A 15,103-nucleotide genomic window follows, 5' to 3' on the forward strand; every position below is an offset into this window, starting at 1 on the left:
ACCATGATATTATCGACCACGGAATTACTAGTTTTCAAATGATACTTCACAAAGCATATTTTGTACAAAACTTACTAGAATACTGTGTAGAATGTGAATACAGGGGTGCATTCAGTCACGCACACACACTCCATAAACAAAACAAGGACCCTTTCTTCACCTACTGTCAATGCATTTTGTTGAAATTCATAAATAAATCTAGAGGCACAGAGCCAAAAAAAAAAAAAAAAAGACCTTGTGTAGTGAAACTAAAAAGTGTGTGTGGCCTAAGTGGCATTGCTTAATTTTAGGGTTGGCAGGTTAGATTTTTGTCAGTAAGTGTCGCTTTTACCCTACGCACGCAAACTGACAAAAACAATTTCCATAGATGATAATCAAAATTTACAGACAGGCACAATAAAAGTGCTTCTTGAGAACTCAGAGTTTAATTTAAAGATACTTACTTTGTATCTTGTGACATAGGATGTTGACAATTTGCATTTGGTTATAAAGCTTTAACTTTTTGAGTCACACTAATTATTGTCTGACGCTCCCCCATAATTTTGCACTGTGAAAAATTTAATGGATAAAAATCTAAAAACAGCTTTAAAACCCATCACTATTATCCCTGAAAGTTATATAAAAAAAAAATCAAATTCTGCTAAGCTTGTTTAATTTGTATTATGAGCATCTCCTGTCAGCTATGGAAACAGATACTTTCTCTGTATAAAATAAAGAGCGCATGAGACATTTATTTCTGCAAATGATCAGAAATGGAAAAAAACCCTCTCAATTTAAATGAGATGAGGAAAAGCTGCAAAAGGAGAAAGAGAGAATGTTTCACTATAATAACCTATGAAATAAAAAATAGCAATAGGGACTAAAAGATATATGATAATGCCGCAAACAGACTGTGAAGCCCCATTCTTTGCAGACCCAATATGTTTCCTTTTTATTAGGATCAGTTGAAAATTTATTTTGGGGGCAAAAAAATTATCCTTTAAAAAAAAATTTCATTGTAGTCAAAATCCAAATATTTGACAACTGAAAAACTTTCTTTGTTTCTTTGTCCCCTTCCTTTTTCCAGTGGGGAAAAAGAGAGAGGAAGGAAGAAAAGATCTGAAAAATTGTTTAATTGGAAAAACCAAACATTTTGTATCTCTTTTGAAATTTTTCATGGAAGTTACTTACCATTTTTCAACCAACCCTACATTTTACACTGCCAACTTCTCTGCACTGTAATTTCTCATACATATAAAGTATATTGAATTGAATTGCAGCCACTTCTATGCTGGAAGGCACATCCACTTGGACTGCTGGGACACAGGATCATAGAAGGGGCAATTTTGACTTATGACATCAAACAAACCCTGACTCTTAGGATCCTGGGCAATAGAGGCAGATGCTTGATCCTGCTTTGGCAGGTCCTGTGCCTGAACATTTCCACAGGGGAAGCCTCAGGTGGTATAGAGCTACCATAGTGACTCCTGTGCTATCCCATTCCACTGCATGTCCAGGAGAGAAGGGGCAAGACCCTGGCTGCCCAAATGACCTGGAGGCCCTAGGCACAAAGGATAAGTAACAGCAGCAGCATTTATGCTATTATAATTTACATGGGATAATAGACTGGTCCCAGGCAGTCCCAGAATTGGAGAAGTGCAAAAGTGGTTTTAGCCACTTCTGATTCTTCTCCCCAGTCTTGCACTGACAGCAGCATGGCCAGATGAGAGTATTGGGGTCATTATGTCCACAGACAGGGCCTTAATTTTTAAGTTCTCATCCAAAAAAATCCACACAGGGTAATTGCATGGAAACATACATATATGTATATGGTCTCAATGATGTATATTTGGGGCTCAGTTTCTCTAGATACGTCAGGCATCCGCTTCTCCTATTTATTGTGTGTATATGTGTTACCACTCAAAAACTTACTGATTTCAGTGAGAGCAAAAGTAGCATCCTGTTTCCACCCATCCTGTTAAATGTGCTTATTGTAATCTTTCACATGTGGGCATGTAGTCTATGAACTTCTCAACTCAAGTTATTCATGGAAAAAAACCAAAACCCACAAACAAAAACCCCGATGAGATTTCTTTAGTATTTTAAGAATGCTCAACTTCATTGTTTCTCAGAGGGAAAAATTGTCCAGTTAATTCCAGGTGCACATGTTTGCAACTGTTGAAAATTTTCTGAAAGAATAAAACCAAGAATTTTATAGATTATTTTACTTTTGAAACTGAAAAAAAAATGGCAGAATTACAAATTGACTCTCCTTATTTTTCATACAATATTAGAAACCTTTGTCCTTTACTATTGCTTCACTTTCCTTGAAATAGCAACAGTAAACACTGATAAATAGTTTGAAAGTTTAGCTAGTTTTACAAATTTCTGTAAATACCTCCCTATGATTTACTGAAATATTTTTTCTAGCTTCTCACAGCATTATTTCATCAATGAATCATAACAATATTGTTCTCTTCTAGTACATTCCTACAGCAATAATTCAGGGAAATGCTTTTTACTACTACCTTGCAACAGGTGCAATCACATCTTAGTTCCTACTTTCACTAAAAATGATGATAATATAGAAAATTCTTGACTGCTGTAGGATTATAAGGACTAAGATTCAGATCCTCTGGCTTGGCTGAACTGTATTTGGTGCAGGACTGGAGATGGGACAGAAGTAGCTTTTTACCACCTGTAGTCCCTCTCCCCTTCAAAATCCAGGGACAGGCCATGGGCTGAATATGACCACAGTGCAACATAGAGCAGCCTCAGGGCTTCTGTAAATTGCCCCTGGCTACCCAACCCCCAAAAGGGGAAGTCCAGGAGCTAGGGATTATTGGAATCCACTAGCACTCTGGCTATGCTTCCTTTCCTGTGGTCACCTCTTCTGCTGCTACACCAGCTCTGTGCCATCCATAGATTTCACCCATACACTGTGGGAATGACCCATGTAAACCCTCCTTTAATGGCCCCTTTATGCCATTAGAGTAGTGTAAAGTGTCCACAGTAGGGGACAGAATCTAGTTTATCAAGCTTAGTATCATAAGGATATTAATAAACATTGAGTCCAAAATACCGCACAGTCTCTCCTGATTGCTTTATATTCACATAGAACTCACAGAGCAATAAGATGGAATTCTGTATCTGTGACCTGTTGGGGAAGCTGAGTAATTGACCAACACTGTCATCTGGGAAGAAACAAGCCAACTGAAAGCTATTCCAGCCACCTATTCCCAAGTCCCATAGTCATGTTATGAAGCATCATGGTCAATAGTATCAGAAGGTGCTGATAGTTCTAGCAGTGTCAGTAAGGACAGTTTTTCCTTGTTCACTAGTAGAAGCAAAAAGAAAAGGAGTACTTGTGGCACCTTAGAGACTAACCAATTTATTTGAGCTCAAATAAATTAGTTAGTCTCTAAGGTGCCACAAGTATTCCTTTTCTTTTTGCGAATACAGACTAACACCTGTCATTAGTAGAAGGTCATCATCAAGGCTATGTTTTAGTCACGGGTATTTTTAGTAAAAGTCATGGACAGGTCATGGGCAGTAAACAAAAATTCATGGCCCGTGACCTGTCCATGACGTGTACTGTATACCCCTGTCTAAAACTTCGGTGCTCTGTGGGGGAGGGGGCACACCAGGTGCACTGCAGGTGCTTGGGGGCCAGGGGTGCTGCTGCTTCTGGGGGGTGGGGTGCTGGGTGGCAGTACACAGCCTGTACTGTATGCTAGTGCTCGGAAGGGGAGGCCATCAGGCTCCCTGCAAGGCTCCTGGAAGTGGCCAGCATGTCCCTGTGGCCCCTAGGTGGAAGCGTAGCCAGGGGGGCTCTGTGCACTGCCCCCATTTGGAGTGCCCACTCCGCAGCTCCCATTGGCCGGAAACCGCAGCCAAAGGGAGCTGTGGGAGGAGCGCCTGTGGGTGAAGGCAGCGCGCAGAGCTGCCTGGCTGCACTTCCGCCTAGGAGCTGGACATACTGGCTGCTTCCAGGGGTAAGTGTTGCCCAGAGCCCCCATTCCCAATCCTGTGTCCTTACCAGAGAGCCAGACTAACTCCCACTGAATGGGAATCTTTCCATGGGCTTCAGTGGGATTTGGATCGAGATCCAGATACTGAAGCAATTACTCTGCTTCTAACTCCTCTGAAATAAAAAGAGATCACAGTCCTTTTCTCTGATATGTCCCAGTAGCAACTACCCTGCTTAAGTCTCTACAGCTAATTCCAGTTATCTTAAGTGAAATCAGATAACACTCTCATGGTGTAGATAACAGGGAGAAAGGCAGAAAATAAAGAGGTAGTGAAACAGAGTTACATCTTATTACTAAATATCACTGGGTGGACGATAACAATATGAAGTTATTATTGCTATACATTGTAACTCTGGTATAGCAGAAAGCACTCATTTATCTCAAAGATCAAGGGCTGTTTCAGTTCATTGTCTCAGCAGGCCATCCTGGAAGTCCCCCAAGAAACCATGCATGAGTATTCAGAGGAAAATCTTTTAAGTGTTCTTCTGTCTGTTGACATGAAGATGAGGGGTTTACCCAGCTCAGTACATCATTTTGGGGTGAATTCATTATTGAGGCAATATACAATTGTTGTCTTCCTGTCTCGCAAACCAGTTATTTATTATTTGTCCTGTAGTAGTGCCTAGCGGACTCAGTCATAGACTAGCCAAGCACTGTACAAACACAGAACAAATTGGTAGTTTCTGAGCTGAAGATCTTACAGTATAAGTAACTTCATTAGGATAATTTGTATGTCTAGGATTAAAATATTATATGGATTGAAGAAAATATCTGTGACTGTTTTTATAGGGATACTGGTTGGCATTTTATAAAAAGGGTTTCCACTGTTTCCATCTAATACTTTTGATCTAAGAGCTGCCACCAGCGAGTAGTTGTAGGTTTGCATAAAATCTCATTTACGACAGGTAGCTTTTTGTTGCAGTCAGTCTTACTGTCATGTAGCATCACTATACCACACTTAAGAATTAGAGTCAGAAACACGTTATAAAAAGTTATAACTCATATCAAGCAGGATGGACACAGTCTGCCAGATACACCAAGAGACCGACTCCAGAAGTGAATTACTATTGATTAGAAGAAACACTGCAATTTCTATAAACTCAGTGCCTTATTTCCCTATTTGCTAGTAAACTTACCAATACTGAGGAGTATGACAGAACCGCTAATAAGTCAAAACTGAGCTTTTCGTTTGTAAATGCTCTTTCTTAGCATTGCTTCTCCTCTACTAACCAGATGAAAATGGTGAAAAACATTGAAGGCAATTATTGATTTTCTATGGCCCCCCTACACTTCCTCCTTGAACTCAGACTTTACAGATTGTCAGAATAATGGTTCCTTTGTTGTACCAATAAAATAAAAACCAGCAGGATCTTATTAAAGGGAAAAAGGCAAAATACCACATTTATTGTGAATACAGAAAGAATCATAGTAAGCAGTTAGTTACAGCTGTAACATTCCATTCAATCTCATCTTTATTCACACATTCATTCATACACACACACACACACACACACAGGTTCTGCAAGGTTGTTATCATAGTAAGCAGTTAGTTATAGCTATAACATTCCATTCAATCTCATATTTATTCACACATTCATTCATACACACACACACACACAGGTTCTGCAAAGTTGTTATCATAGTTACCAGCCTTAGAGTTGCTCATGCCAAGCCACTGGCCAGGTGGCCTGGACATGAGGAGGGAGCAGGGCCTTGTCAGATGCTCATCTGATGCTCCTGGAAGTTGGTTTGCAGAATCAGACCCCAAAGTTCTCACTTTTTAGAGTCTATTTTTATAGGAATTTCTTTCTATGCCAGTCTATGGGAATTGCTTCATCATGCTGTTGCTGAATCAATCAGCAGATAGCACATTCCTGACGGCTCCTAGATGTTATCTTGTTCTTTGGTTCTCCCATTCTTGAGGCTGTTGGGTGGATTCCAGTCTGCCCTCCGGGGGTCCTCTGGTTATTTCCACTTGACGCCTTCTTCAGCCGATGGACACTGGATTCTTAGGCTGGCACCTCCCTGATCATTCAGTTATTATCCACACCAAGCATCCATCCACATACATCCTCTATCTCTATTTTAATCACAATTGTTAATACAGCAAAAGGGCGGGGAGTCTCTGGGTGCTGTTTCTGTTGTTAGAGTATTGCTTTGAGTCTCTGTGAATTGCTTTGAGAACAGACTCTGTCTTAGAATGTACTAACACAATTAGCAGCTTGCAAGTTTCACACACAGAGGGAGAGAAACAGTACCAAAAACCAAGAGACCTCTTAATTAGTAATACCCTGGAATTTAAACTATGGGGAATCAAACTCATTTGTGATTTTAATACAGAACTTCTTTAATATGATCCAACACCTTGACAGACCTGGACAAAGACAATCTATTAATTGTCTGACCAAGTAGTATGTTCAGCCTCAATGAGCTTTTGGGATCATCAGTACTATACAGGTCTACTTTAAACAAAATGTTACTCTTGCTCTGACTGTTAACATGGCAACTCAGCTTGTTCTTTTAGATAAGCAGTTGCCAAAGTGTGGGCCATGAAGCACTTTTGGTGGTCTGTATAGAGCTGATAAGTTATGTAATTCTGTCTCCTCCCTCTTGTCTCCAACCTGTTTCTACAGACACCAGGCTTTCAAAGAAGAGAAGAAAACTTATAAAAGCACCTGGAAACAAGGCAGGTAAAACAGTCTCCCTGCCTCCACATTAAGTTATTACTACAAAAAAAAAAAAAAAAAAAGGGAGGGGGAGGAGAAATCTCATTGAACAGGAGGCACTATTAGGAGTTGTCAATGGGAGAGGAACATCCAAGGAGGAAGGGAATCAGGTGCCACATCAAGGGCAGCAGGGAAGAAGAGAACTTGGCGTCAGTAAAATATGTACAATAGGAGAAAGTCACCAGGTAGCAGAAAGACATAAACGGGAATGGAGAAGGTCAGAATGAACGGAAGAGCAAAGAGAGACAGTATGATTAATTTTCTTCAGAATGGATAAAATACATGCTAGATTAGACAAATATGTCACTATTTTAGCTTGCACCTTGGATTTCTCAGCACCTATGTCCTATGTCACAGCTAACTCCTATTCCTTGAGGGCCTGATCTCAAACCCCCCCCCCCAATTAAATCTATAACAAGATTTCCTTTGATTTCAAATATAGGTGGTTTCTTTTAAAGGACACGTTTGATTTTGTGCACAATACTAGAAAACCCTCCTTATTTTGGGCTGTGTGATGTGTACTTTGAACCCTCAGCATCAGTTGGCTCCTCCAATCCACATTTTCCTGTTCCTCAAGTCTTGCCTATATGAGAATATTGCACCAGTTTAACTTAAATAATTTTTAAACTTATCTAGCAAAAACAAAAAGATCCTTCTTTAGACACTCTTATTTCAGAAAAGGCATGGCTCATTTCCATTTAGTTTAAATCTATTCTTAATTGAATTTAGATAACTGAAATAATCACTGAACTAAGAACTTCTCCACAAGGGTTTGAATCAATTTAACTCCACTGGTTTAAAAATAAGTTAAACTGGTGCAACTTTCACATACAGACAAGACCTACATTTATAAACAGCAGATATATTCAAAAACCAGTCGGAGAACACTTCATTCTCCCCAGTCACTCGATTACAGACTTAAAAGTCTCAATATTACACAAAAAAACCTTCAAAAACAGACTCCAACAAGAGACTGTTGAATTGGAATTAATTTGCAAACTGGACACCATTAAATTAGGCTTGAATAAAGACTGGGAGTGGATGGGTCATTACACAGAGTAAAACTATTTCCCCATGAAAAAAGAACAGGAGTACTTGTAGCATCTTAGAGACTAACAAATTTATTAGAGCATAAGCTTTCGTGGGCTACAGCCCACTTCATCGGATGCATAGAATGGAACATATAGTAAGAAGATATATATATATATATATATATATATATATATATATATATATATATATATATATATACACACACACACATACAGAGAAGGTGGAAGTTGCCATACAAACTAATTAGCGATACAGGCTAATTAATTAAGATGAGCTATTATCAGCAGGAGAAAAAAACTTTTGTAGTGATAATCAAGGTGGCCCATTTAGACAGGTGACAAGAAGGTGTGAGGAGGATACTTAACATAGGGAAATAGATTCAATATGTGTAATGACCCAGCCACTCCCAGTCTCTATTCAAACCCAAGTTAATGGTATCTAGTTTGCATATTAATTCAAGCTCAGCAGTTTCTGGCTGGAGTCTGTTTTTGAAGCTTTTCTGTTGCAAAATTGTCACCCTTAAATCTTTTACTGGGTGGCCAGAGAGGCTGAAGTGTTCTATTCGTTTTTGAATGTTTTGATTCCTGATGTCAGATTTGTGTCCATTTATTCTTTTGCATAGAGACTGTCCGGTTTGGCCAATGTACATGGTAGAGAGGCATTGCTGGCACATGATGGCATATATCTTGGCCAAACCGGACAGTCTCTACGCAAAAGAATAAATGGACACAAATCAGACATCAGGAATCATAACATTCAAAAACCGGTAGAACACTTCAACCCCAGTAAAAGATTTAAGGGTGGCAATTTTGCAATAGAGGGTGACAATTCTGCAGAGTTTAAGGCCAACACTGATCACAGATTTTTTAATTTCAGTTTAATCTTCCCATTTTTATACATTTTAATGCTTTAGAAATGCCACAAATACTGCAGGGAAATAGCACAATTTAATAGCATTGAGGAAACGGCATATCAAAGCGCCTGGACCAGCAGCTTAGAACACTCCACTTTCACATTGCAGCTTTCTAGCAGTATTCTATTTACAATCTTTTCCTTTGCCATCCTCAAATGCTACTGATTTGTTTTGACAATATTTCAGGCAGTGAAATTGTGCGTCTGTAAAATTTACTCCTATTCACTGTAGAACTTGTCATTCAAAAAACATAAAGATCAACATGACAAAGCAGGGCAAACATATGGGACAAAAACCAGAATGGAAAAAAACAAAAATAATTATAAGATGGTTTATTTATGACTGAAGGCATACCTATCTCTATAACATTTCTTGTCATCTCAGATTTTTCCGCCCAAGTGATGTTTATGCACTTGGACTTATGATTCATTGTATAATTATATCTAATTAAAACATGTAGAAAAACATAGCCAAGTCAGAAGTGGAAGAAGTCAACACTCTCCTGCTGATAATAGCTCATCTTAAGTGATCACTCTCCTTACAATGTGTATTTTTTCATGGTCTATGTGTATATAAATCTCCTCATTGTATTTTCCACTTTATGCATCTGATGAAGTGAGCTGTAGCTCACGAAAGCTTATGCTCAAATAAATTGGTTAGTCTCTAAGGTGCCACAAGTACTCCTTTTCTTTTTGCGAATACAGACTAACACGGCTGCTACTCTGAAACCTGTCATTATAAAGATATGCTATCTACAGAGGGTCAATTTAGAGTTATGGCCCACTTCCTGGAACTTTATATGGGCTTTGGAATCTGGTGAGGTAGGGCAGGTTAGAACTAACTCTCCCTTGTTTAACTCATTTAGGGCTTGGTTCTGAACTTTTATTGAAGTCAGTAGAAAAACACCCATTGACTCCAGAGGTGCAGGACATGGCCTTTACAGAGATACAGTATACCAAATTAGCAAGGGACTTCAGCCAACCAAGTTTTTCCCTACTAAAGATGGCTTTATTTATTTCCTGTTCTAAATTTTTGTGTAGAGTTGCTGCATACTGCAGAACAGCTACTGCATTTAATCCCATAGGCATATGCATTGCAGCAGTGCATGAAGAGATTTCTATGTGCAATATGTATATCCTTTTCTAAAGTGCTTTAGGATCCTTCAATATGAAAGGTGCTATATAAGGTATAAGACTATTGATGGAGCTTTCATAACTTTGTTTTATTTGCACTTTCTTATGTAGAAAGCGCTATGGCACATTAAATACAAAGTATAATTTATATTTTGTTACTAAAATAGAGAATTAGGTAGGATACAATGCAGGGAAGATACTCTGTAATACTTGGAGCAAGACCACAGGTATGGACACCAGAGAGTCAGCACTCACTACGGAACTGCTATAAGGGATGGGCTGCTTGATAGAAAGTTTTGTTCTCTAAGATAAAGTGGGAGTTATTGAACTTTTTTTCTTGTTTATTTAAGGAGTCTTGTCTTGTGGCAGGTTAACCACAAACTCATTTAAGCATTGTTCTCCTCCAACATCATCAGTGAATAATAATCCAGAATATTTCTTTGCATCAATTATTATAGATTAGACTTGTATAATAATCATTACATTGTAGTATTCATTCACACATCAATCACTAGGGTTGATATTGATCTGTCACTGTGACTATATGGTACTGCTTTGGATTTCTGTAAGTGCTGAGGAAGCTAGGCCTTGTGATGATCTTTTAAAAAGCTTTTAGGCCTTTTAAGCATCTCTCAAACCTTGCCAAGATCTGTCACTCTTCATGGATTCATGGATGGTTGTTCAGCGATGGATTTGCCTAGATTTGTTAAAAAGCATGGTAAGTGGAGTTTGCAGGGCAGCTGTTATTGTTTGTTTTCTATTACTCAGTCTGCTACATATTGTACATTTTAAATAAATGTTTTAATGGGACAGTAAGTGGGTCTCATCCTTTGTAAGATAATACCACTGTAATATCTATGCTATTATTAATATTGTTATTAGAGTGGACACTTTGACTCAGTATTGCCAACCCCAAGCATTCAAAAAAAGAGGACTCAGGCTCTCAAAAATCATGAGATCAACTTACATCCTGACATTTAAAAAAATAATAAATTGGGGTTCTTTTTTATTTTTCTGGGGTTTTTTTTTGAGCTTTAAGGGTTCACTTTTTCATTTCAGGGCTAGATAATGAGCTTGTGGAATTTTAAGAAACAGAATCAATGTATGACAGACCTAGTAGGTAAAACATATAAGCTTTGTGCAGCTCTGTAAAATAGCTGCTTCTTGTTTAGCATCTAGCCTAACTTTTTTTTGTTTGCACATCAGCATAACCTTATTTACTGTTCAGATATCTGATAAATAACATTCAAATGTAGTTTGGCACAACAATTCACATCTTTATTTTATGACTGCAAGTGTCCATATTATGTTCCTATTTCTTTATGGAAAAGTCCTCTAATAGGATGAAAGCAAACGGGTTCTACAAAAATTAATCAAATCCTTTTGGGCTGGATCCTTGAGTCTGAATGACATTTGTGGGGGAAGAGAAGAGGATGGGGGCAAAGGTGGCTTTGCTACTTTTATGTCTCTCCAGTCTTTAGGCCAATGCAGTTTAGGGCTGTTCTGTGACTCCCAGATGACCATTTTGATGAATGAAGATTACTGGAGCATAGAGGTGCTTTGTCCATACACCTTACTTCCCACTCTGGTTCCTGACAATGGACTAGGATGGGGTTGGCATAAAGCCATTCTTTTTCACTTTGGGATTCCCCTTACACAAAAGAAACCCCACATAGCCAGTGAAGTTAGCTTTGCAGCTCATTTGTGTATCCTACTAGGGCCAAGGGTCTGCCTCACAAAATTTAATATAGATTAGTCTTTTTAGAGGGTTAATGTAGCCAGTCTATAGAATTCTATAGCTGGGATATCATTAGATTCTATAGTTTCATAAAGTATCGTATAGAAAGGTTATCTTATAGGACTTTTTCAAAAGGGCCCAAGAGCCAAAGAAAGCCAGCATCGGGACTGCTTTCAGCACAAATATCTAACTCAGCTGAGTTTGATAAAAAGTCAGCAAGCACCTGTAAAATCTGCCACCCCCTGGTGCAGAGGGAAATTTTTAATTTGTCAGTTTTTAATTGAGCTGTTACCAAATCAGGCCAGGTCATAGAAAGGTTCACAGAGGTTTGAGAATAGACATGGGTGGAGCATACATGTTAGCATGGCAAACATGAGAAATCTGTGGGGTTCATCAAAAATGGGATAAAATATAGTAGTTTCAGCAGAGTTTGAGTGTGTGAATTTGTTCACACCTGGAACTTCAAGTGAATCACAAGGTTTAGGAATTCATGAGATGTGAAACAGAGAAAGGGCCCAGTCCTGGAAGCCCACTGTTACTGTGCTTGGAACTGCCATTAATGTCAATGGGAGATTCATATAGATAGAATCGTAGAAATGCAAGGCTGGAATGGTCCTTGATTGAGATCATCAGGTTCAGTCCCCTGTGCTGAGGCAGGACCAAGTATACCTAGACTTAAACCTCCAAAGACAGAGATCCTACAACCTCCCTTATAAGCTATTCCAGGGCCTAGCTATCTTTATAGTCAGAAAGGGTTTTTTAATATCTAACTGTAAAAGGGAACTCACCACCAATGCTACCTAGTGCACAGGGGTGCAGCAGGTTGTCTCCCTCCCTAACATCCCCCCTTTTCAGTTACAATTCTGGTCCCTTTTTTTGTGGCTCAGCCCTCCAGCCAGGATACATGTTCCAGTCCACCCCTTTTGACATATGCCAACTCTACACAACAGTTTAGAGCAGGAAGTAAATAAAGCCATCTCTAGTAGGGAAAAACTTGGTTGGCTGAAGTCCCTTGCTAACTTGGTACTATCACAGAAAAGTCTTTCAGCACCTCCAAGGGCTTCAGGGCTTTCACCTTAAGTTAGGGGACTTTGGTCTAGGCCCTTGAACATTCAGGATATGTCTACGCAGCAAAAGAAAACCCAAACTTGAGCTCCTGGGGCTCAGCCTCGGGATGGAGTCCAGGCTCTAGGACCCTCCCACTTCATAGGGTCTGTGAAAGTAGAATGAATTATATTGAAATTATAATTCATTAAAGAAATGCTGCTTGAAGGATTTGTTGAAATATAGTTGTCAGAAAGAGAAACATTAAGGAGTGTGAGACAATGGGTCCCCAAACTAATTAACTTAGAGCTCCTACTGAGCTAGGAGATAGGTAAACGTTAGTATGCAAATAAGATATGTATGTATATTTGTCAGTTTCTTCTTCCTTTTGTCTCTTACGTTAAATTGGCTTTCCCTTATCTGTTTAAATAAGTTAGCTTGAGCTTTGGCAGGAGGCTCACACATATCTGGGTCCATTGGCAAAGCGCTTTGCTAATAAACAAAGTGGTCTGACAAATTTGTGAGTCTTGAATCTGACTTTGACAGGTCCTAGAGCCCAGGCCTGAGCCCAGAAGTCTACACAGCACTGAAACAGCCCCATAGCCTGAGCCCTGTGAGCGTGAGCCCATGTCAGCAGGCAGAGGCCAGCCATGGGTTTTTCTTTGCAGCATAGACAAACCCTCTGGGTCTTCCCCAGCTGGATTCTCCACCCAGGCAAAGGCTCCCATTGTTGTAACACCTTCTGGAGTTGGCAGGGGAGCCCAGCCCCACTTTCTCCACCAGGCTCCAATCCCGAGCCCAATGGTGGACAGCTAAATCCTGCACTTTGGGGTGCTAAGCAACTGCCTCCCTGGATCACTTCCTACCTAAGTCCCCTTTTTGTCCCATGGGGCAGTGGTGAGCTGGAGCCAGTTCGCACCGGTTCGCTGGAACCTGTTGTCAAATTTAGAAGCCCTTTTAGAACCGGTTGTCCCACGAGGGACAACCGGTTCTAAAAGGGCTTCTAAATTTAACAACAGGCTAAAAGTGGTGCCTTAGGTGCTGACTCTGTGGGTGCTCTGGGGCTGGAGCACCCACAGGGAAAATTTGGTGGGTGCAGAGCACTCACCAGCAGCTCCCCACCTGGGCCCAGCTCACCTCACCTCACCTCTGCTCCGCCTCCACCTCCTCCCCTGAACGCACTGCCCCGCTTTGCTTCTCTGCCCCCCCCCACAGCTTCCCGCAAATCAGCTGTTCATGTGGGAAGCCTGGGAGGGCTGAGAAGCAAGCGGCGGCTTCGCGCTCAGGCCCAGGGAGGCGAAGGCGGAGGAGAGGTGAGGTGAGGTGAGCTGGGACCAGGCGGGGAGCTGCCGCAGGGGAACCGCAGGGCTCGCCTTCGCCTCCCTGGGCCTGAGTGTGAAGCCGCCGCCTGCTTCTCAGCCCTCTGCGGCTTCCTGTGTGAACAGCTGATTCACGGGAAACCTGGGGGGTGGGGGGGGGGGGCGGAGAAGCAGAGTGGGGTGGCACGTTCAGGGGAGGAGGTGGAGGCAGAGCAGAGGTGAGCTGGGGCCTGGGAGCTGCTGGTGGGTGCTCTGCACCCACCAAATTTTCCCCGTGGGTGCTCCAGCCCTGGAGCACCCAGGGAGTTGGTGCCTAAGGCACCACTTTTGATGTGATCAGTGGGGGGAGCGGCCGCTCCCCATGCTCCCCCCAGCTATGCTACCCCGCCTCTAGGAGCCAGAGGGACCTGCCGGATGCTTCCTGGGAGCTGCCCCAGGTAAGCACTGCTGGGACTCCTCACCTTGCCCCCCGGCATGTCCCTCTGGCTCTTAGGGGTGGGGCGCAGTGGGCACCCACTACGGTGACCCACGAGACCCTCCTGCCCGGGGACAGGGGTGGATGGGGCAGGGATCCCGGGGGGGGGCATCAAGGAACGCAGGGGGTTGGATGGGACAGGAGTCCTGGGGAGCACAGGCGGGCCACGACCCCCTCGTGGGGTGAGGAGGGAACAGGTTGTTAAGATTTTGGCAGCTCATCACTGCCATGGGGTAAATTAAAGAACCACAAATAAAGTTTCTGATCGTCACAATCAGTCACCAGTCTCTCCTTTGCAGGCTTTATCTGTGTTGCCACATCTCATGTGACAAGAGCATTTACATAGTACTTTCCCAGAGCACAGACAGACCTCCTTCCCCACTACTTCCTCTGAGCGGCTCTGCTTCCCTTTTTAAACTCTGTCTCCAGCTTGTGCAGGTTTTGCAGGTGTGGCTGATAGAGCCCAGAGCTGCTCCTTAACTCCTTGTCCTCCAGTGTGGGATTTCTATTCCCCATCATACTAACCTAAATCTCCCTTGCTGCAGATTGAGCCAGTTGCATCTCATCCTACCTCGAGTGGACACCGGGAACAATTGGTCACTGATCTTTTTATAACAGATCTTCTGCTATCTGAAGACTGTTAACAAGTACTCCCTCATTATACAGGTCAGGGTTTGCTGGGTCAGACTCCA

General features: G+C 41.5%; 1 long non-coding RNA gene across 1 annotated transcript; it reads right to left on the bottom strand.

Moving 5' to 3' along the window:
• Positions 1–1,213: 1,213 nt before the first annotated feature.
• On the bottom strand, positions 1,214–5,433 carry LOC122464730. The gene is made up of 3 exons (XR_006289041.1): positions 5,147–5,433; positions 4,019–4,123; positions 1,214–2,168 (listed from the first exon to the last, which is right to left on the bottom strand). It is a non-coding gene; the product is annotated as an uncharacterized LOC122464730 (long non-coding RNA).
• Between the last annotated feature and the right edge of the window lie 9,670 nt (positions 5,434–15,103).

Source organism: Chelonia mydas, chromosome 2 (assembly GCF_015237465.2).
Source record: "Chelonia mydas isolate rCheMyd1 chromosome 2, rCheMyd1.pri.v2, whole genome shotgun sequence".
NCBI lineage: Eukaryota > Metazoa > Chordata > Testudines > Cheloniidae > Chelonia > Chelonia mydas.